We start from the raw sequence: 21930 nt of genomic DNA on the forward strand, positions 1-21930 counted from the left end.
GAATTGCAGTGACTGGCTACAGACATGGCCCCTCTCCCTGACAGCACCTGTATTATTTAAGGCTTTCAGCACTACTTGTAACATGCTGCGGAGTGCTCACCAGCTAACAAGAAGCCAGTGTGGGTGAGGAGTACGTCATACCACCCCAATCCCTAAAGTCATAATACCAAAGCCGCTCCTGCCACTTCCCCGCCTATTTTCATGGTATCCTTTGTGCCCAGCACAGCTACACGCCTCCCTCTACTTGGGCCTCCAACCTTTTCTGCTGAGCCACGAAGCCACGCAGGGAGAAGGGCCACCGCCCATCCTGTTTGCTATGGCAAAGCAAGCACCGCAGGGCAGGGACCACATTTTTAATCTCTCTGTGCAGCACCGTGAACGTAAGTAAGCTGCTGCCACTCTCCTCCCAGTCTGGAAGCTCTACTGTGGTCTCTGGAGAGAGAAAATGCCTCTCTCCTTCCTCCCTCGCCCCCATGCACACCTTGCAGTATCAGCCAGTCTCATAAGGGTTAATACTGCTGCTCCAGTTCTCCCCCACTGGTGCTGGAGCACTCAAGGTTGTAAATGCATTAAGCTTTCCATCACTCCTAGTTTATGCATGGGTATCACTGATTGAGCTCTAATGAGCACATTTGGCTGCTGAAGGTGAAGGAGGGCACCCAAGACCGGTTTTGTGCAGGGCAGACAAAGAGCAGTCAGTACTCATGGCTGTTTCTCAGATACCTACAAAGATTCCCTAGCGTGGCGGCTTCCCAGCCAGAACCCTTTAGCATGGTTAAATTAAAATGAACCCTTATGGGAAAGTCCTATACAATGCAATAGGGGAGGAGTCTCATCTGCAGGATTTTTAAGCCAGCCCATGCAACCTATTACAGGGATCCAGTTTCCTCTTGGAGCCCACAGAATGGTTTTGGCTCATTTCTGCAGAAGCCTGTTGGGTCAATCCCCACCACATTTGAGGGGATTTCTCCTTAAGGGAAGGAAGGGCCTAACCTATTGTCATCCCCACTATGGCTCAGGGATGGGAAATGGGGAGGGGGGCAGCCTGAAAGGCAGACATGTGAAACGCAGGGACGGCCGCTCAGCTGCGACAAACAGGGTCAAACCTGCTGTGGTTACTCGGCTGTTAGTACCAGACGCCGCAGCAAGAACAGGGCCAGATCTGCATCGGGCTTTATAGAAAGGCAGCCAAGCTGCATGGCCAGCGAGAGACTCGGGAGAGGGCCCAGCAGCAGACCGCTATCTCCCCTCCCCCTGCTCTGCACAAAGTCCAGTTCCTGAGGCAGAGGACAGCAGCTTCACCTGCGTTGCTACTTCCCATATCCCAAGACGCTGAAGTTGGCCTTCCGTAGACCCGTCCTAAGAGGCGCATCAGCCTTTGACTCCGCACGCCGCTCTGAAGTCACGTCCCTTGGCAGCTGCGTCACGTGTGCTCATCCCGCATGCCTATTGATATTTATCAAACCAGAGAGGCAGCATGAGGGACCCCAGTCCTGCCCGAGCCCAAAAGTGCTGGAACGAGGGGTGCCCCCTGGCTTGAAGTGGTTTCCATTATATACAGGGCTTCCAATTTGGTTCAATGGCTCTCAGCACCCCGACTATCCACATTGTTCCTGCCCATTCCCTCCCTGCCTTTCCACTCTGCCCGTTTTAGAACTCAGTTGCCCATGGTATTGGAGCATGAAGCTAACCCCATTTATGACAACTTGCATAGCCACACACACTAACTCGGCCCCCTCCGCGTGGGACACCAGCCACCAGCTTGGACCTTTGTCGGGTCATTCCCAGCTGAGGCCATGCTGGGGGAGGAGGAGAAGTAGCCTGTTCATAGAAATCAGACTGGCTCCACAGTGGTGTAGCAGAACAAGGCTACAAACAGCAGGCAGGTTGTTCCCACAGCCCCACTTGCTCGGGGCTGCCATTTGCCATCAGAGGCTTCCAGGGCTTCTGCAGCATCAGAATATTGCACAGAGGAATACAGTGCACAGCTGGAATAGGCAGAGGATGATGCTGCACATGGCTACATTCCAGCCCCCGTCACCTCAGTACCTCTATCCGTCCTCACTTATTCTTCCCTGTAGCCCCAGCTCTCATGAGCATAACTGATTCCACGCCGCCTCAGACTTTCTGGAAGCATCCTATGCAATGCAGAGCATTTCTAGAGCTTCATCAGTAGGCATCGAAGCACTTCAGAGACAGCAGGTATTAGCCCTATTTCACAGATGGGGAATGAGACACAAAGTGAGGTTAAGTGACTTGGCCACAGTCACAAACACAGTCAGTATCACAGCCAGGAATTAGAAGCTAGGTCTCCTGGCCTGGTATCCCATCCCCCAGACGATGATGATAGGAAGGAGGAGATTCAAGCCCACCATGAGGAATTCAACAGGAACGCTCAAATGCTGTAGCGGTTTCCATAAAGTCAATTGGTTTCCTGCCCATTAGAGTTTTTCCTATTGCATTTCCCTGACACAGCCAGCCAGGGTTCAAAGCACCCAGCCTCATAGACTTTAAGGTCAGAAGGGACTAGATGATCATAATAGTCTGTCCTCCTGCATATAGTAGGCCAAAGAACCTACCTATTCCTGTAATAGACCCTTAACCTCTGGCCGAGTTACTGAACTCCTCAAATCATGGTTTAAAGGCTTAACATTTATAGAGAATCCACCATTTACACTAGTTTAAACCAGCAAGTGGCCCATGACCCAGGCTGCAGAGGAAGGAGAAGAACCCCCAGGGTCACTTGCAGGACTGGAACAGAGAACAGGAACAAAGCAGGGCACGGGCATATGGGTTTCACTTCTAATGTGTATTTCATGTAGTATAGTTTCACCTGGCCTATGTGAGGAGAGGGCACAGCCATGCACAGCAGAACTGAGAGTGACTGCACAGTTTGCAGAAGTTGAGGACACATTTCTGCACTCCCCAGCTTTTGATTCGTAAGTGTTTCAGGGTTGGACAAAAAGTAAAACTCAGTTGCAGTCGCCTCATTTCATTGCTTCCATGTCACAGCCACCGACAAGCAGTCACCCACCAGCCAGCCCCAGGAAAGAGACGGTCTTGAATGGGGCTCAGAACTGGGCTCTAACTCCCAGCTCTGCCACAGACTTCCTATGTGACCTTAGACTAGTCATTTAATCTATCTGCACCTCCAAAATGGGGTTGGTGCTGCCCTACCTCACAGGAATGATGTGCAGCTTCCTTCACTACAGTTTGAGGTGCTCAGCTTCTGTGGCTGGAGACCACAAAAGTAACTAGACTGGCTTGAAGCATCTGAGCAAGCCATTCACGGAACCGGGGCTGACTTTGGAAGGAAGCCAGTGCAGTTTTATGGGGAACAGATTACACTTGCTCTGTATAAATAGCTCTTTGCCTGTAATAAGCATGGGGAAGACACCAAGCTGGTATGAGACCGATGGAATGGGCACACAGTGAAGTCTGCACGCAATCAAGTCAGATGAACACATGGTAGAGAAGTCTTACTGAGTTTGTGCCTCGGTTTCCCCATCTGTACAAAGGGTATAACTCTTACCACTTCCGGGGGCACGGAGGCCAAGAGACTGGAGTTCTTCCTGCTGAGTCCCTTGTTTGATATTTAGCAACGCGACTCAGCTGTCAGGCACCGGTTCCCCCTCAGGCTGTCACACACCACAACAGGCAGCACCCCCTTGCTTTATTGAGAAGGGGCTGTAATCAGCTGCCCCAAAGATTAGCTTAGTTCCTAGGAGCTGCCTAAGGATGGCTTTTATCTCCTCTCGAGCTTTTCCTGCACAGCAGGCACGTGAAGGTGCCTGTCAATGAATCCTGGGAGCCTTATCCGATAACATTAGCGACACATCACACAGGCTAAGTCAAAGGCACCAGCTGAGCTGATTCTGGAAGTGATCCTCCCCTCCCTCACCCCACATGCAATAATCTGGCCAGTAGCATTTAGCTGATTCAATACTTTGATTCCTCTTTAAAGGTTTTCTGCTAACATGGAGCTAGGAGATCTGCATTGTCACCCCCTCCCCCCCCGAGAAAAAGCCCTCCTGCCAGGGCTAGGCACTGAAGAAGGCTCCCCTGCACCCACCCCCTCCACAAGCAAGAACTGGGTTTGGTAGCTAACAGGGCTGACCCCGCAATGACCACTCCTCCCACCTGAGCAGCTGCAGGGTTGTTTGGCTCATGCTGAAAGCTTAGTCTCCCTACTCGGATGGTTTGCCTAGGAATTGGGGGTCCCCATTTATCCACAAGAGGCACATCGCTGATGGCAGCAGGGCTGGCCTCTTCCACACAGTCAGCCAGACCCCCTCCGGGGCTGAGGGAGCCATTATGGGGTCCACATTTCCCTGCCCTCCCCAGCCTCCTTAATGACAAAGGCACTGTCCCTTTAAAATGTGGGATGAATGATCCAAGGGAGAAACCCTCAGAGGCTGGAAGGAGACATGCAGTGTGGAAGCTATTTCTGTAGCGTGCAGTCAGGTTTTCCTTCATTTGTTTGGATAGCACAGCAAGCCTCATGACAGTAAAGTTTACAGTCACAGAAATGAGACCATAACAGGTCAGACACGGGACAGGGCTGGGAAAATTTACAGCCAGTCACCAAGATTTTCCTACAGTGCTAGAGGAAAATTGGGAAGTAAATACTGCACAGCTGAAGTCACAAGCTTCATGGACTCACAAGCAACAAGAGAAAATGACCCAGCAAAACCCAAGCAGGAGATGAACTCAGCATCACAAGAGAGTAGAACCTTCACTCCTTTTCCCCACCAGCCTGGAACAGGGGGTCAAAACTAAAACAAGCAAGTCTCACGAGGGCACCTGAGCACCAATGTGCCTCTTATTGGGAGAAGGAAGAGCTGACATTTTCCCATGCAGTTCCCCCTTGGACAGTACGCCAGGGAGCTGGCTACTAAACTTGCATTGGGGCGAATCATTTACATTATGGCATTTGTAATCTACAAAGTTAAGGCATTGAAACAAGTTGGACTAATCCTTCCTGACAAGTCCCTGGAGCTAGCCAGCAAGGAGAGTGTCCACAACAACATACGTGGCACCAGGTACAGAAGCATCTTCCCTCCCCACCCCTCAGAATAACTTCATTTCTGTTATAATTTAGAACAATTATTCAGGATCCTCAAGCCCCAGAATCCTTATCTGCCTCCTACTCAGTTTATTCCAGAGCAGGGAGAGCAGCAAGGTCTAGTCCTCTAAGACTGTTTGTACAGGAGCAATAGTCATTACTGCTACCTCAGTGCATCTGAATGAAACCAAGGGAGAGCTGAGCTGAGACATTCAGACCCTCAGACTCTAAAGAAGTCTGAGGGGGTACAAATTGGAGCACCAATGTCTTCTCCTCTAGATGCTCTATGGAGTGACAGGCCCACCGGAGCAGTGTTTCCTCTCCACATTCTGCTGCCACAAAGCAGCCCCTTCCTCAATTAATCCAAAGAAACAACCTCAAAACAAACACCACAACAGACTATTCCAGTTCCAAGCTTCCCCATTTCTGGCAGTTTCTGAGCACTCACTTAGGACAGGTCTAAGGGAGTAGCATCCTCCAAGACTAGTGGTGAGGAGGGAGGAGCACCACTGTCCTGCATGCAGGAGTAATTTAGCCAGACTCCCATTTGGAGTGGGAGTCTCCCCAAGCATGATGTTCTGGTATGTCTCCCCACTTGATAGCTGGTCACCTAAATGCCTGATCCTGCAGGGTACCAGGACCCTCGCAAGAGGTGCTCTGCTCCCAGCGACTTCAGTGAAAGCTGAGGGTGCTGAGCATCTTGGCACCAGGGGCCATTGGGACCCCATTCTGCAGAGGCCTAAGTAAAAACTGACACCTGCTTTTCACTTTGTAGAGTCACACTTCACTGAGTTAACCCCACCATAGCCACATCCCTGCTTTAAGCTAAGCTGGCAACACAGTAACATTTGCATCATCCCACCAAGGAAGCCAGGAATCTGCCTGGTTTAATTAAAAAGATTTGACAAATGGAACATACCAAGAGCCAGAAAGGGAGCAAGCATGGGCCAGCTGGTTCTCCCAATAGCAATATTCATGCTTAGCCTTCATCTGCAAAACACTTCACAAACATTAATGCATTAAGTCTCGCTGTGCCCCTGGATCATCCCCATATTACTCATGGGGAAGCTGAGGGTAGAGAGGTTATAAATGGCCTCAGGGGAATTTGGTGTCAGAGCTAGATTTACATTCTCCTGGTTCCCAGTCTTGTGCTCAGACCACGCTTTCAAAATAATCCCAAAGTTTGTTTCCAAATCACACTTTGAACATTAGATTCTCAGATCAGTCACAGATTGCTGTACAGCATATGGCCCTGATCCTGAAATAAGATTTTGATGAGTTTAGGTCTGTGCCTATGCAGTTCCAAATGAAGTCAAGGGAGCTCTATCAATTGCAGGATTAGGGCCTCAATGTGTTTGTGCATGGAGTTAAAACCCACAGCAAAAATGCTGGGAAGAGCAGCTACTAGAGCACATGCAGCTGCATTTCAGAGGTCTCTCTCAACTAGTTTCTCCCTCCCTCACCTCCCCCGCACACACACAAAAAAAAGAAAGAAGTCCACAAGTGAATTTACTACACTGCCACATGATTACTCTTTTCTTTTAAGTAAAGCTCAAAGGCTTCTAATTATTTTGTGGTTCTATGCTATTTAAAAAAATTGAAGGCAAGAGTAATTATTTTCGTAAAGTTTGGTTTAAGTAGCACCACATGCTTTAAAATTTTTGCTCCCAGGCAGACTTTATCTAGCAAATTTGAGCCTGGAGGGATTTTTTTTTTAAAATGACCCAAAGTTATAAGCCTCAGAAAACAGGGCTTTATTGGAATGGAAACACTGACAATTTTAACTAGAGCAGCATGAATGGCATTAGGGGAGATAGTTATTTCCATGCTCAGTGATTTAAGCTCATTTACAAACATCAACTTCAATGAATCTGCCTCTTCCCTGTAAAACAAAAACAAAACAAAAATACAACACAGCAACTTATGTGGTGGTACCTCATGTGCTTTCTTTGCTGAGCACCAAGGGGTGGGAAACAGGCAAGGCAGAATGAGAGGAGGGGAGGAGGGAACATGTTTCACTCTGGGACATTTCGCACCAGAGTTAGTGAAGTGCATTGGAAGAATTTCCAGTGGGGGGTCTATGAAACGAGACTCTGCATGTTGAGGAAGTGAGGTCATATGGGAAATTGTTCCAAGAGATAAAAGGAGTGAGTTAAAAACCAAGCTGCCAGACAGACAGTACAGGAAACAATAGTGCTTTAGATAGTCTTTCAAATTTCCCCAGCAATGCCAAAACCACAGTACTTTACGGAAATTATGCTTTTTTGTTTTGTTTTGTTTTAAAGAACTCTGAGGAAGCAGCTGAAGTCATCACTTCAGCCTATGGCTCTCTCCAACCTCCTTTTCTCAAGACATTATTTGCATTTGTTGCTCATTAAGTGAGCCTAGGTGCCTTCTAGTCACAATCAGAGAGTTTTACCAATGACTTCAAAGTCCAGACTTAATCCCACCATTACCCCTAGCTCCAGCCATGAATAGTGCAATCTGGGCTGCGCAACTTTCAGCCCCCACCACCTTTTGCCAATACACAAATGGCCAGCAACATCCACAGCTGCTCCACAGAGCAAGTTTCATTCTGCTATTCAGAGGCCGCACAGTCAAGACTAGCTGGGAAACCCCAGTGGTGTGTGGACAAATGCCCACTAAGGCCTGCTCAGGCCCACCTGGGAAACACGCTAGGGCTTTAGCATCAAGTGTCGTTCTGAACTCTGACAGCAGCAACACGTTCACAAACTATTACGTTTCAACATGAACCTGCCAGCAAATGCCACCACATGCTTCAGTAAGACAGAGGCAAACATGCCTGTTAAAACAGATTTAGTTCCACAAACTTAGACCTTTGAATATACACATGTAACTAGGCTATGGAAATAAATGAAGCAGCTCTTCCGGTTTCTCTCCCCAGCAGAGCTTCCCATGCACATTGGCCATTTCTAACTGCATACCCCCCACTCTTTCCCTGTCTCAAAAAAGAGGCTTTACCCTCCAGATATGTATCTCGATACTTCCTGGGGCCCTCACCACCAGCATACGTGGGCAGGCCATCAAGTTGTAGAGCTACTTTTGAGGCAATTCTCCTGACTTTGCACAATACACGTGTTTTGCAAGCCCACTACGTCTGACTTATGTCCTGACCACGGATTGTCTTCCACACCATGCCTCTCTCTTAAATCCAGCATGGGCCCACACACAAATCAGCCTCCTATTTCAGCAGCAGTCACTGACTTTCAGGTGAACTGCAAGGTGGTGATTCTCCCACTTGCTTCCGGATTGTGAGCGAGGGAAGCAGATTCCAACTCCACCCAAAGCTATTTGGCTCAGGCCATCTTTTTGTTTAACATCCATAATCACTAAAGACTTGAGGTGCAGAGTAGCCAGAACTCTCCTGGGGCTGGATCCTCAGTTGGTGAAAATGGTATAGTTCCATTGATATGGTATTGAAATGGTATAGTTCCAATGGTATAGTTCTATCTCCAAGGGTCCAGCCCTACTTGCTGTGGGTCTTGGGGGGAGTCATTACATGTCATTACAGATGAGCTAAGGATCTGGCCCATTGAGTAACGAGTTGTAGGAGCTGAGCAGCCCTCAGGGCCAGTTCCCCAAACTTAAACATGACATTTATATTTAATTGACACTTCCTGATCTTCAGATGACTAATGAGCTGTCTTCTTTGGCACCTCCCCCCAACCACAGGCGATGCTGTATGGGATGTTCAGTTGCTATATGTACTTACCTAGGGACCAGCAGATCTTAAGTCCTCGCAAATCGGTTTCCACTTCTATAAAACCTAGGGGCTTAGAAGCCCATTTTGTTATATTCTTGGCCCCATTCAGCAAAACTGAACTTCATAATGTACGGGAGTGCTCTGACAAATGAGGGCCCAAGGCATTTGTAGAGTCATCACCTGCTGAAGGGTAACTCCCGGCTTGGCAGATGAATGGCTTTCCAACACAGGATTTGAAAACCATTTAAAACAAAAGAAAAAAAACACTTTGGTTGCTTCCATGCTGAAGAAGTTGGTAAGTGGTTTCCTGCACTGGTATTGACCATCCCGTAGGCTGTGGTATAGACAGACGGCAGGCATATCATCATCTTGTCCCCTAACCTTACTCAGAGAGCAGCTGCAAGACATGCCTGCATTCTGTCCATGCTACAGCTTCCACCCTGGGAACCACTGGGGCAGGATGTGGTAGTGGCGGTGGTGGGGAGCACCAACAATCTTTGCATGCTTTCCCAGTGTAGACAAGGTCTTAAAAAGCACTTGTCAGAGGTTCTCAAGTTGTTTTACTAGTGTAGGTCAGGTGTGAGATTCCCAGCACCAGCAGCACTTTATAAGTGGCACAAAGAAGTGCCTCACCCATGAGACCCCAGCAAGCAGGGCTAGAACCATGAAGACCTCAACCTTCTTTAGGAACAACCATCCAATAGTCTACTGTTCGTTGTCTATCCTAGCACAAAGAGACTGTGAGAGAATGCTGGGTTCCAATGCAGCCTAGTCCCCCAAGGGCATTCAGTCACCTCAGTAATAGCTACAGGCCAAGAATATAACAAAATGGGCTTCTAAGCCCCTAGGTTTTATAGAAGTGGAAACCAATTTGCGAGGACTTAAGATCTGCTGGTCCCTAGGTAAGTACATATAGCAACTGAACCCCAACAGAGCTAGGGTAAGTCATTACTCAAGTACTCTGCGGGGGAGGAGAGGGGAGGGGGAAAGAGAAACGGGGGGAGTCAAGGGAGTGTCCAAGGGAAGAGAGCAGCAGGTTCTCATTCCTTATTTGCAGAAAGCTAAACTGAAGTTTGCTGGCAGACCAGGAACATCCAGTGGTAGAGGCACGTCAAGCCTTGTGAATGCCAAGATGCATTAAGCACGCCCTGACTGCCCCTTCCATTGGGCCTACTAACATCTTCTTCCAGAAGGTACAAATGAATGAATCAAGATCATAGCTGGAAATCTTACAGTGTCTCAGAATGATAAAGCAGAGCATGTGTGCCTCCCACGTCCCATATTCCTAGGGTAGCTAGGAAGTGAAACAATAAAAGCCTACGGAAGTTTGTCAACTCTGACCTCAGGGGCTTGGCTTCAGAAGAATTACCTAGGACTCTTTGCAGCTCAAAAGCTTGTTTCTTTCACCAACAGAACCGCCAATAAAAGATACTACTGCACCCACCTACTCTACCTAGAACTACAGTATTTAGCATGACAGCAACCGATTACTACAGATATGGTATGGATTAGAAAATGTAGTTTAGTTACTTTTTTTTTTTTAATATAGGTGTCCTACTGATAAGAAAAAGCAGAAGTTACAGGGCTGATAAGTAATACATGGCTTTCCAGTCTTCCACAAGATTAAATCACCAGTTAACACAGGACCAGGTTAAAGGGGAGAGAAAAAAAGAAAGGAGTGAGCAGCAGAGATTCTTATACACTCCACAAAATGATCTACACACACAAACCCCCAGAGAGCAGCTACATAGTATTTAAAAAAAAAAAAAAAGTCCCACTGAAATGAATATTTAACGAATAGTAAAAGGGAAATGGATCAGAAGACATCAAAGCAGCAGTTATTAATATTTCATACTCTGGCCTACATACAGCTACACTCCCCCCCCCCCCCGTTTCGTTTCCCCAAGTGATTTGATTAAATGAACTATAGAAAGTCTTTGGTTACACAGAGAAGCCCCTATATTTGAATCAGCCATACACAACCAAAACAAAAGGAAGCGAGGGAGTCTGAGCAAGTCACACACCAGTGACCTTACGGGCCTCCCTCTCCGCTCCATCCCCACCGCACAATACCGTCTGCATTTGGCTGCTGCAGCTAATTCATCCTCGGGCTCCAGGCGGCAGCTCCCGGGTGCCACACAGATGAACTGCCGCGGCTGTTGTTCAGAGAAGTACAACGCCAGCACGCACACACCCACCCACCCCGGCAGGGGGTTAACACAGCCCTGGGTCAGTGTCACCCGCGGGTTAGCGAGCGGCGCCGAGCGGCGCCCAGCACGTTACCAGCCCCTCTTTTCCGCGGCTCTTCCAGACCGGCCGGCAGCCGCTTACCTCCCGCCCGCGAGACGCTGGGAGCCGGACGGCTTCCTCCTCGCAGCGCCTTTCTCCAGCACGGCAGCCCCGGCCGGCCGTCACCCGGTCCAGCCGCTCGGAGCCCAGCCGGGCAGCTGCAACTCCGGGGCCGCGCGGCTCCTGCTTCAGTCCCGGGCGCGCCCAGACACAAAACCGCTGCCCGGGCTTTGTCTCTCGCGGGGGCGGGCGGGCGGGCGCGCGGCGGCGGGGTGGGGGGGAGTGTTAACCCTCTCGGCTCATCAATCCCCCCAGCCCCTTCTCGGGGTGGCGGCGGCGGCCACGCGCGCGAATGGCTGGAGACGGGAGGCGCGCGGGGGGGCGGGTGACTTGGAGCGGCAGCAGCTGGAGCCGTGATGTCAGCAGAGGCTCACGCCCGCCTGCAGCTGAGACTGAGACACCTTCTCCCCGCGGTGATTCATGCTCGGCTCGAGCGGCGGGGGGGCCGGGCCGGCCCGGCCAGCACAGTCACCTCCCCAGTTCCCCCCGCCCCTCCAGATGTCTGCGCTCACGAGCGCCCGCCCCGCCCTCCTCCGCTGGCTGCTGCCGCAGAGCTTCTTATGGATTATTATTTATCGGCAAATGCTTCCCCCCCCCAAAAAAAGGGGGGGGGAAATATGGCAGTAAACCGGAAACAGATGAAGGAAAACGAAGCAGCCCCTCCCCCTTGGTGTTTTGGTTTCTAATAAGGGAAAAGGCTCCAGGCGCCCGGCCCGAGCGAAGCCGCGCGACGGGCTTGGCGGCGCTTTGCGAGGCGCTCTGGGACCCGCTGCAGCTGGGCGGCCTCCGGAGGGAGCCAGAGGGGTGGCGGGGCTGGAGCTGCAGCGGCTGAGAGCACCCGTCCCCGCCTCTCAGCTCAACTGCATCCCTGCTGGCTCTTCGGGGCTGGAGGGAAACCCCGGCGTTGCTCGCCCCCCAGAGGGGCACGAGTGTTGTTTATTTATCGGGCTGTTTTAGCGACCCGGAGACCCACTCACGGAGCGCGGGCCCTGCTCCTGCTCCGGGCTGGGCAAACCCAAGGCCAAAAAAAAAGACAGTCCCTGCCCCAAAGAGCTTCAGTCCCGTGGAGATAGGAGCTGTGCCTGACCAAACCCCTGCCCCGATCATGTGTGTGTGCCCAGGTGCTTGCCTCTAAGCAGTCTTCTAGAGCACAAATAAATATTTGTATTTAAAAAAAATCCCACCCCGAGGTGCTGGGACTAGGAGTGTTGGGGGCTGCCGCACCCCCTGGCTTGAAGCGGTTTCCAGCAGATCCAAGGTTCACAGTTTGGTTTAATGGCTCTCTGCACCCCCCACTATACAGATTGTTCCAGTACCCCTGATCCCACCCCACCGTTCCCCAAGATGTATAAGGGCACCCCACTGGTTACTGAGCTAATCCCCTGTCCTAAAAGTGCTTCTGGGGGGCTATGCCTGGGCTTTTTTGTGGCACTCATCACCCTACTATCTTAGCCCATCACAAACATTGAGTAGCTCTGGAATTATTAAGAGGCCTCAAACAAGTTCAGGACCTAGAGACAGTCCTTTCAGTGGCGTACTGAGTGGGGGCGGTCACCGGGCTGGCCCCAGGCCACCGGGTCGGGCTGCGGGGCTGGAGTGGTGGGTAAACACCGGGCCATCCCTTCACAATAGGCGGGGGCACAGGAGGTGCTGAGAGATGCCCCTCAGCACCTCCACTCCATGCATCATGAAGGGCCGGCCTGGGCCCTCCTCCCCAGGGTGAGGCTGCCCCCTCTGAGCTGATGCTGGTCTGGAGCAGGGCACCACGTGGCTGGTAAGTGCGAGGGGGAGCAGCAGAGCTAAGCCTGCATTTGCACCCACCCAACTTCATGCCGCCCCCCCGCAGATACAGACATCCCCCCAGGGAATCTGGGGAGTGGCACCGGGACCCTTCCTGTCCTGCGCGGGGGGAGGGGTGCACAAATGTAGCCTTGGCCTCTGGGTGCTGGAGACCCACTGTATGCCACTGAGTTCTTTCCTATAAGAGTTTTCTATCTAAACAGATAAGACTAACAAGGGAGGGGAAATGAGGACAAAGAAGGAAAGCCAGTTGTCCAAGGTCACATAGCAGAGAGAGATCTAAATCCATGTCTGCATCTGCCAAGAAAGACTCCAGCAAAAAAGGGAAAACCAGATTTGATTCTGCTGATATTTCTAAAGTGAAAAACAAAAACTCCCCCCTAAAAACAAGCATGCAAAATCAAACAATCTTTCAGGCCTTCTTTATGCATCACAGAGAAGTGAAAAAGGACACCAGCCCTAATTTTATTTTATTTTGCAGGCTACCTTTAAGGTAGCAAAGGAATCTAGCCCCACCATGTTTAAAGCAGTAGTAATGGTACATATCTTTCAGTAGTCTAAGATCATTGCTTTAATAGTCTTGTATGTCACTCTCACTTTATTTTCTTTCCCCACTCATTTGGGATCAGGATTTAAAGAACCTGGAGACCTCATCGCACCCAGGAGACTGTGGTCCAATCAATTCAAGGTTGAGGAATCCTTGCAAATCCACATGGGGAAATCATAAATTGCTCCATAATCAAATTCACAGGATTGAGTAAACATTAAGACTGCATTCCCCTCTCAGCACATATGGCCCCTTCAGGTCAAAGTTCAGGAACGCTGGTAAATACCTAGTGGGAAAGACCCCTGTAGTCAGTCAAACCAACTTCCTCTTGTGGCAAAATGGTCTTTTTGGAGCAAGACAGAAGCACTTAGTAACATGAGGAAGCAAAGATCTGAATGTACAGTGAGAAGTAGAAATGAAACAGGATTCCACCCATACAGCTCAATACCTTTTCTCTTTTTAATGCACAAGGGATTGCCCCAAAGATGGAAATTTTCCAGCATCCCACTTCAACCACGAATTGGCACTGGTTTATAGATGCAAATTTGGCCAGCTGAAGGTATTGAAAACCATGAGGTCTCCTTCACAAGCCAAAACATGGACACATCAAACTATTATTTATATGCACTTTGAGAAAGGTACTTGGATTGACAGAGCAGGAGTCCAAATTCCTCTAGTTCTATACAAAAACTAGGTACAGCTCAGGAGAGTAAGCTCTTCCCTGCTAACTTGTCCTTGCACCTACCTACTGACTTGGATGTACTATTGTTATTGAGGATATTGGGAGTTCTTTGAATTCAAGCACAGACATCACAATTATGGTCCTACTTTACCGAGCATGTCAATGCTGCATGAGTGCTGACTAAACCCTACATCAACAATCTCCTACAATCTTTCCATGTCATATCCAAGAAAGAAATTGGATGAACCAATCCCTTACTTAAACCCCCAAACACTTGTAGCTTTTATATGAACCATTAAATCGCTGGCAGACTAAAACAATCTATCATCTGTACTTCCATAGCAAGCAGCTCCTCCTGTCAGAAAATCCCATGGAACTCTGAAGTGGTATGGTTTTTAAAGATCACATAACTTCAGGCAAGTGCTGACGTGGAGAAAAAGTTGGAAACATTACAAGTGTTCCAGAGAACTGCATGGCTGATGTTTTTCTTTTTCTTTATTGAAAAAGCATTTCCCATGACACTGCAGAAGGCCAACAAGCCTATGAGTCACATGGAACAAGGAGTCATACAGAAAGCTAATTCCATTATCTGAGTGTCCAGCACATGTTCACTTGAAGCAATTACATTGAGTAACTGTTCATTTGATAAGTTCCTTATCAGTTTCCTGCCTTTTCACCAGTGAAATCTGGCTCCATTATGCTGCCTTTAACTCATGGCTGTCTATTACCTGTGCATCAGTTCCTAGTATTTCTTTATTTGCCTAGCTCACAGGGTTGCTGGAAGGATCAGAGCCATAAAGCACTTTGAACGTGAGAAGCACTGCACAGATGTGCTTATTATTGGATAGCAACTGTTTTAGCTTTAGATCCCTGCTTGTTCATTGCCCAAAAGCCAAACAACAGCCAGATTTCTAATGAGTTTTGAGCAGGGTTTTTTTGGCCTTGGTTCATATATGCTGTGCTAATTCCAGCCATCACCTTCCCTAGTTTACTGATGCAGAAGTTTATGCCCAGGGTTCCTTTATTTTTTGGTAACAGCCTGTTGGGCTATGGATGCCACTAGCAAGTATGAAAGTTAGATGTTGTGGGATCTGAGTGATGAACTCTTGGCTGGGAGCCACAGGATCTACACTGGGGGGTATCTTATCAGCTCTCTTCCCCTGATAAACACTTAACTGCTATGGTGATTAAGGCCATATAAATGCCAAGCTAGATAGGATTTTGTCTACCTACATTTCAGTTTCTAAATATCTTGGATACAGGTGTAGAAATACCATTGTGACGACAGATTCTCCATTCACCACATTCCCTCCGGCATAAGCCAGGGCTATGATTCTTTTTCATCCCCCTCAAATCTTTCTGAATTTTTGGTAATAAAAGGCTGCAGGTTAAGTTAGGCCATTTTTAAGTACTGGATTGTGAGTCCCTTTCTTCTTACTGCTCAGACATGTAATCCCAATGAAGTCAATGGGAGCTACGCATGCAAGTAACTGCTCATCAGTGAGAGTGAAGGATTCACCCTCTGGCCCAATATGAACTGGAGTTTACACAGCCAGGTCCTTTAAGGGACTCTGATCCAATTTAATACAGAGCCTTTTAGGTATCGGAATTTTCTTTTATTTTTTTTTAACCAAATCTGATTCTATAAGGTGTATTGTAATAATAAAATTCTTCACCTCTGGGAGCTGTTTAGTGCTGCTCAAAGGAGAATAGTAAAGGGTTCTGACCCATTTAACATGCAGTATCAAATCAGTAATACAATTTATGTTATGATGAGGGTGATGACATGTAGACTTAAAAAATGGCAAATTACATACATTCTGAAATCAAGCCATTCCGCCTTTTTTGACTTGCTAAGATTCCAATTCAGGAACACATCTTAGGCACAACAGCACTTAAACAGAAAACATTGATATTAATGAGTTCCAGAGGGGTAGCCGTGTTAGTCTGTTTTTAGCAAAACAGTGAGAGTCCTGTGGCACTTTAAAGACTAACCAATTTATTTGGGCATAAGCTTTCGTGGGCAGAAACCCAGTTCGTCACGAATAAATAAATAAATTTGTTAGTCTTTAAGGTGGCACAGGACTCTCGCTGTATTGATATTAATGAAACCTAAGCATGTGCTTAAAGCTAAACATGTGCTTCAATGCGTTCCTGAATCAGTCCTGAGTGCAGGGGACTGTCCCTTAAAGCTGTTGATGTCCCTGCTAGCACCGAATGGCAAGGATTTTTCTTCACTTTCCATCCTGCTCAAAATGTTTTTCTTGGTCCTTTTAAAATCTAAACATAGATTTTGTTACTAACTGGGGACCTCAGCTCTCATTTGAACTTTTTTTTAATTCTCAAATGATTCTTCTGTTCACCTTTAACTGGTGCCAATAAAATTCACAGTTGCAAAAGCCTAAGGAGGAGAAATGGGGCATGCAAAAAGGTTTAAATTGATACAGAAAAGAGGCACCTTCAACTTGAATATAAAAACCAACCAACCAAACTGTCTAACTGAAAACAATTCCACTCTCTGACAGGTCCCACTTATAAGAACAAGGTCTGATTTTTTTTTGTTAACAATTTCTTTGAAAATGTGTAAGTGTTTTTCTGCTCCCCTGCTGGTATTTATACAAGTCTTTTCAGCAAGGGAGAAACTGATAAAGAGAGAAACTGACTATATACAAAGTGCTGTCAAGTGCACAAAATAAACAAGCAGAAAATATATATATATGTTCTAATTTAGTTCTGTTATCTCCTTCTAGGTGTTATTTCTAACTACTAATTGGAAGTACACATTTTTCAGACAAAAATGGGAATTTCAAATTGAAACGGCCATTTAACATGCATCTGAACAGCTTCTTATCACTTATTTTTAAGGCCTCTGTTTGACCTGATGTACATGCTCTCCCCAGGCAGGAGCCGCCCTCGTGGTCAGGCATGAACTAGAAAGCATAGCTACGTGAGCTTTCTTCACTCATCATACAGAGTGAGTAAGAGGAAGCCCCCTGAGTAGAGTAGCTAAGCTGAGCCCTGACCGCTCAATCTATAGCTGTGGTCAAAGAATGTATTCTACTCATACCCCATTTGTTTTTAAGCATCTTGGCGAATTTTAAAGCTTTTGTCTTTTGGATCCACTTCCTTGGGGCTGGCTGTGTTTTGCTCAGTGCAACATCCAGACATTTGTACACACATTGTGATTATTATTTAGATTATGGTAGTGCCCGAGATGCTGGACAGACATTGAGGTAGACACAGTCCTTGCTCCTCTAGAGCCCTGATCCTACAAAGAGTCATGCACATACTTAATTTTTAGCCCATGAGTAGCCCTCCTGAAGCCAACCCGAGTATGTAAGTAGCTGGGCTTGTCTACAGGGGGAAATTGACTGGAATAGGTCTTGCCTGGAACATACTCCACAATCTCTCAGCGTGAATTCTTATTCTGTTCAGTTTCCCCACATGGACAAGAGCTGTGTTTACAGGATCAAAGGCCTAAACAGACAAACAAAAGGCAAAGGAGGAGGCCAAGGGTTAAAACACAGAAGCAAAGTGCTCAAGGAGATGGTTGATATACCCTTGTTAGTTCCCTTTTTGCTTTTATATAGAATATAGAAATAAACTATCCCACAGGCTCCAGGCCTTTATTGGTTTGTTGATGTCTTGCAGGCATTGCAGGAGCAGTGGGTCTTAGGAACAAAGTGAATGATGAGAAGGTGGTGGCTTTGTGGAGCAGCTCAGGATGGGGTAGGATGAAGGGGAGCAGGGAGGTTACTGTGCTCTTTATAATTTCGTTAGCAATACTTGCAGGTGGGAAAGCAGTAGGGGCTGTTACAATCAACAGCGATGTTTCACAGGGCAGTATCAATTAGAGCTGGTGGAAAATTTTCCAGTGGAACATTTTTCCATGAGAAAAATGCTGATTCCACAAAATCGAATTGTTTTGTGAGCCTGTCAATTTCATCGACATTTTTTGTTGGGACAGCATCAAAACATTTTGTTTTAATAAGGCCAAACCATTTCGTTTGGTCTTTTACATTACATATGACGATGGCATATAAAGCCAAAATGATAAAGTAAAAAAAAAAAAAGTTTCAATCAGGTCAAAATGAAATATTTCAGTTTGCACAACATTCAGAGATTTTGACTTTTTCCCCCAATTTGGGACAAAATCAAATTTCAAAAGCTCAGAATTTCCTGTGGGACAGAAGTTTTATTTTATTTTATTTGGCCAGCTGTAATAGCGCTAGAGAAGAGCAGTACCAGAGCTTCAGGAAAATGTTTTGGGCCAGAACTTCAACACTTCTGGCTGCTTTGCTAAAAGCACTGCTATGGAGTCCTCTGATGTGGGAATTGCTGGGTAGCACAAACAGCCTCAAGGAACTTTCTCTACACAAACCCCAACAGCAACATTAGAACCTTTGTGCTATAACATCCATCAATTAGTAGATGAACTGATTAAACAGTTGCCCTCTGAAAGGAGAAATGTGTCCTAACAGGCCCCCTACTCATGACCCATGTGACTGGACCAGTTGCAGCGAATTGCACAAATAAGAACAGGAAGTTGTCAGAGTTGGGACTTGAGTCAGCCCAGTCTATCACAGAGCTTAGGGAGCGGCTTTGCACGCTAACTGCACAGTGATCTCATTGCACTGGATTCTGCTGGTAGCTGGAGGCATACATTGTAAACCAGGAAGCTAGAATGGACCTCTCAGCAGCTGGGAGCCAGAAGGCAGTAGCAATATAATACAGGTATTAGCAGGACAGAGGCATAGTCTAGGAACAGGACTGGGAGGCAGGAAATCCTGAGAGCCCATTCCCACTTGGATAATAACTCCGCAATCTGGGGCAAATCCTAATTTCCTTCTCTGACAGGGTTATTGATGTAGTGAATGGGGGGAACGCAGTAGATGAGTAAATAAATGATTTTAGTAAGGCTTTTGACACAGTCCTTCTAGATTAAATTACTAAAAGGCAAGTGCAAAACTGGTTGAAAAACAATACTTAAAGTATTCATCAATGATTTGCTATCCAACTGGGAGGCTGTAGCTAGTGGGGTCCCACGGGGTCTGTCCTGGGTTTGGTACCGTTCAGTATTTTAATTAATGACTTGGAGAATGGAAAATATGCCTATAAAACTTGTGGATGTCACCCAGCTGGGAGGCGTTGCAAGTCCAGTGGAGGACAGGATTAGAATTCAAGATGACTGCCAAATTGGAGAATTAGTCTGAATTCAACAAGATGAAATTTAATAAAGACAAGTGCAAAATGCTACACTCAGGATGGAAAAAATCAATGCACAAATATAAAACGGGGAATAACTGGCTAGGCAATAGTACTGCTGAGAAGGATCGGGGGGTTACAAATTGAATATGGCATGACAACACAGGAGGTAACTGCCCTGTGCTACTTGGCAGTGATGAGGCCTCAAGTGGAGTACTGTGTTCAGTTCAGGGTACCACACTTTAAGAAAGAGGTGGACAAACTGGACACAGATCAGAGGACAGCAACAAATATGATAAAAGGTTTAGAAAACCTGACCTATGAGAATTGATTTAAAAGAACTGGGCATGTTTAGTCTTGAGAAAAGAAGACTGAGGGGAAGAAACCTGTAATAGTCTTCAAATATGTTAAGGGCTGTTGTGAAGAGGACAGTGATCAATTGTTTTCCATGCCAACAGAAGGTAAGACATGAAGTCATCGGCTTAATCTGCAGCAAAGATGATTTTGATTAGATATTTGGAAAAAGCTTCTCACTATAAGGATAGTTAAACTCTGGAATAGGCTTCCAAGGGAGGTTGCAGAATCCCCATCTTTGGAGGTTTATAAGAACAGGTTAGACAAACACCTGTCAAAGATGTTCTAGGTATACTTGGTCCTGCCTCAGTGTACCGAGCTGGACTAGAATCAGTATTTCTCAATGACTGGTCCGTGGACCAGTGCTGGTCCTGGAGATCTCCCTAACACTGTTCAGGAAGGCAGCAAAGCTGGTCCCTAGTATCAACAAGGTTGAGAAATACTTGACCAGAGGACCTCGCAAGGTCTCTTCCAGCCCTACATTTCTATGATTTCATAAAGTCACTTAGCTTCCCTGTGCCCCAGTTTGTGAAATGGGGGGCTGATACTTACCCCCTCACAGTGGGGGCATGAGGCTTAATGAGCTGTTTGGACAGCACTTTGATAATGGAAAGTGCTAGTGATCATAAGGGCATTTAGATCAATGGGACTACTTGCAAAGTCAGGTACCACTCAGTGTGAATAGCAGAGGCAGATCTAAGAGTAAAAATCCTGGCTAAGTGATAACCAGGAATTGGAGGGTGATGGTGGAAGTATAAGTTAACATATATTGGATGGGTGGAAACATCAAGAGGGGGAGAGGAGTTACTTAGGAGAATGCAAGAAGGGTTAAACTAGGAGGAATGGCATGAAACTGGGAAGGAAAATGGAGGTGAATATCAAGGGAAACTTTGTGTCTGTGTGAGGTATTAGAGTGTAAAAGTATCTCCCAAGGGAAAAGCTTGGAGCCCCATCACTTGGGACATTTCAATTTAGATGGTGGCCAAAATACTAGCAACACACAATAGGGAATAATTCAGCAGTGGCCCCGGAAGAAACAAGCCCACCAAGCTGCTCTTTTCCCTGTCTGCTTTTTTAAGTCTCCTTAATTCCTCATGCGTATCACCTCCAGGCCTAGCACATCCCAGCAATGCAGGCATGTGAGTCATATTTTTACATTCCTAGCAGCAAAAGAATAGGCTGTGAAATCATCCCAGACCATACATTTTGACTGGGGAAGGGGGCAGATCTGGGCAGACATCAGTCTTCTTCAAAGCTGGCCCTAAGCAGTTCGTTTCCTATCAGTGGGGAATCTCACCAGGGGGTATCTGAGGCAAACAGAAGTGTGTGCATTAGAATGAAAGTAAATTAGGTCAGAATAAGATTAATAGGGATTTAATTGAACTGTGCGAACTGAGACTTCGGTCATGAGCTACTTATTAATCAGCCTCAAGGGATTGTGCTACTTGTACTGGAGAAGCACAAGGATGTATTGTTGGTGTAATACCTGTGTTCAAAGGGACAGCAACCGCTGCAGCTCTAAAATGAAGGAAGCAAGACTTAGTGGATTTGCTCTCACATAATCAAATGGCAAATTAAAAAAAATCCCAACTCACAAATGTATTTCTACCCAACACAGGCCTGGCCTATGGAGTGAAAGGAACTCAGCAACCATAATTAACTGAGGGCATCCAGTTCCCACTTCCTGGGCTTTGTGCTCCCAGGACACTGTGCTGACTAAGGCTCTGTGCAGAGGTCGATATTTGGATTCAGGCTTTTGGACCAATATTTCTGTCAGAAGGCAGGCTCTATAAGTTTCCCTTAAATAAAACAACAGTGATTTAGTCAGGACTTCAGCTCTCTTTGGGCAGGTAATGACAAATCCACCAAAGGAAAAACTTCAGGGATTAAAGGAGTTACCACAAAAGTGCAGCTGTTCTTTGCACCCTCTCTTCTTTGCTTTTTGCAGAGGGTTTCAGCTGTGATGGTCACCAGAACCTTGGCTGAACTACCTATTTTCATCCAACTCAAGGAACCGCCATCAGACTGTACCATAACTTCGGTCACTATTAACCTAGTCTAGATTCAAACCAGGGACCTAGAGGCAAAAATCCCCATTATCAATCTGCTGAGCCATCTGATCCCCAGTCAGTATCATTAAAAAGCAGTGTTTTAATCATTACTACCTTCCCTAGAGCTCTCAGAGAAAAAACAATCCCATGAGA

At 47.0% G+C, this 21930-nt stretch overlaps 1 protein-coding gene across 1 annotated transcript in view; it reads right to left on the reverse strand.

The window, feature by feature from the left end:
- Nucleotides 1-11653, reverse strand: part of SRC (SRC proto-oncogene, non-receptor tyrosine kinase) — a 71147-nt gene extending 59494 nt beyond the window's left edge. The window contains exon 1 of the mRNA XM_067554374.1: nt 11121-11653. The gene's annotated coding sequence lies outside the window, so the exon portion shown is untranslated. The remainder of the gene's footprint in view (nt 1-11120) is intronic.
- Nucleotides 11654-21930: the final 10277 nt, after the last annotated feature.

The sequence above is a fragment of the Emydura macquarii genome, unplaced genomic scaffold (genome assembly GCF_026122565.2).
Source record: "Emydura macquarii macquarii isolate MOO-44397 ecotype Brisbane River unplaced genomic scaffold, CSIRO-AGI_Emac_v2 contig_1483, whole genome shotgun sequence".
Lineage (NCBI taxonomy): Eukaryota > Metazoa > Chordata > Testudines > Chelidae > Emydura > Emydura macquarii.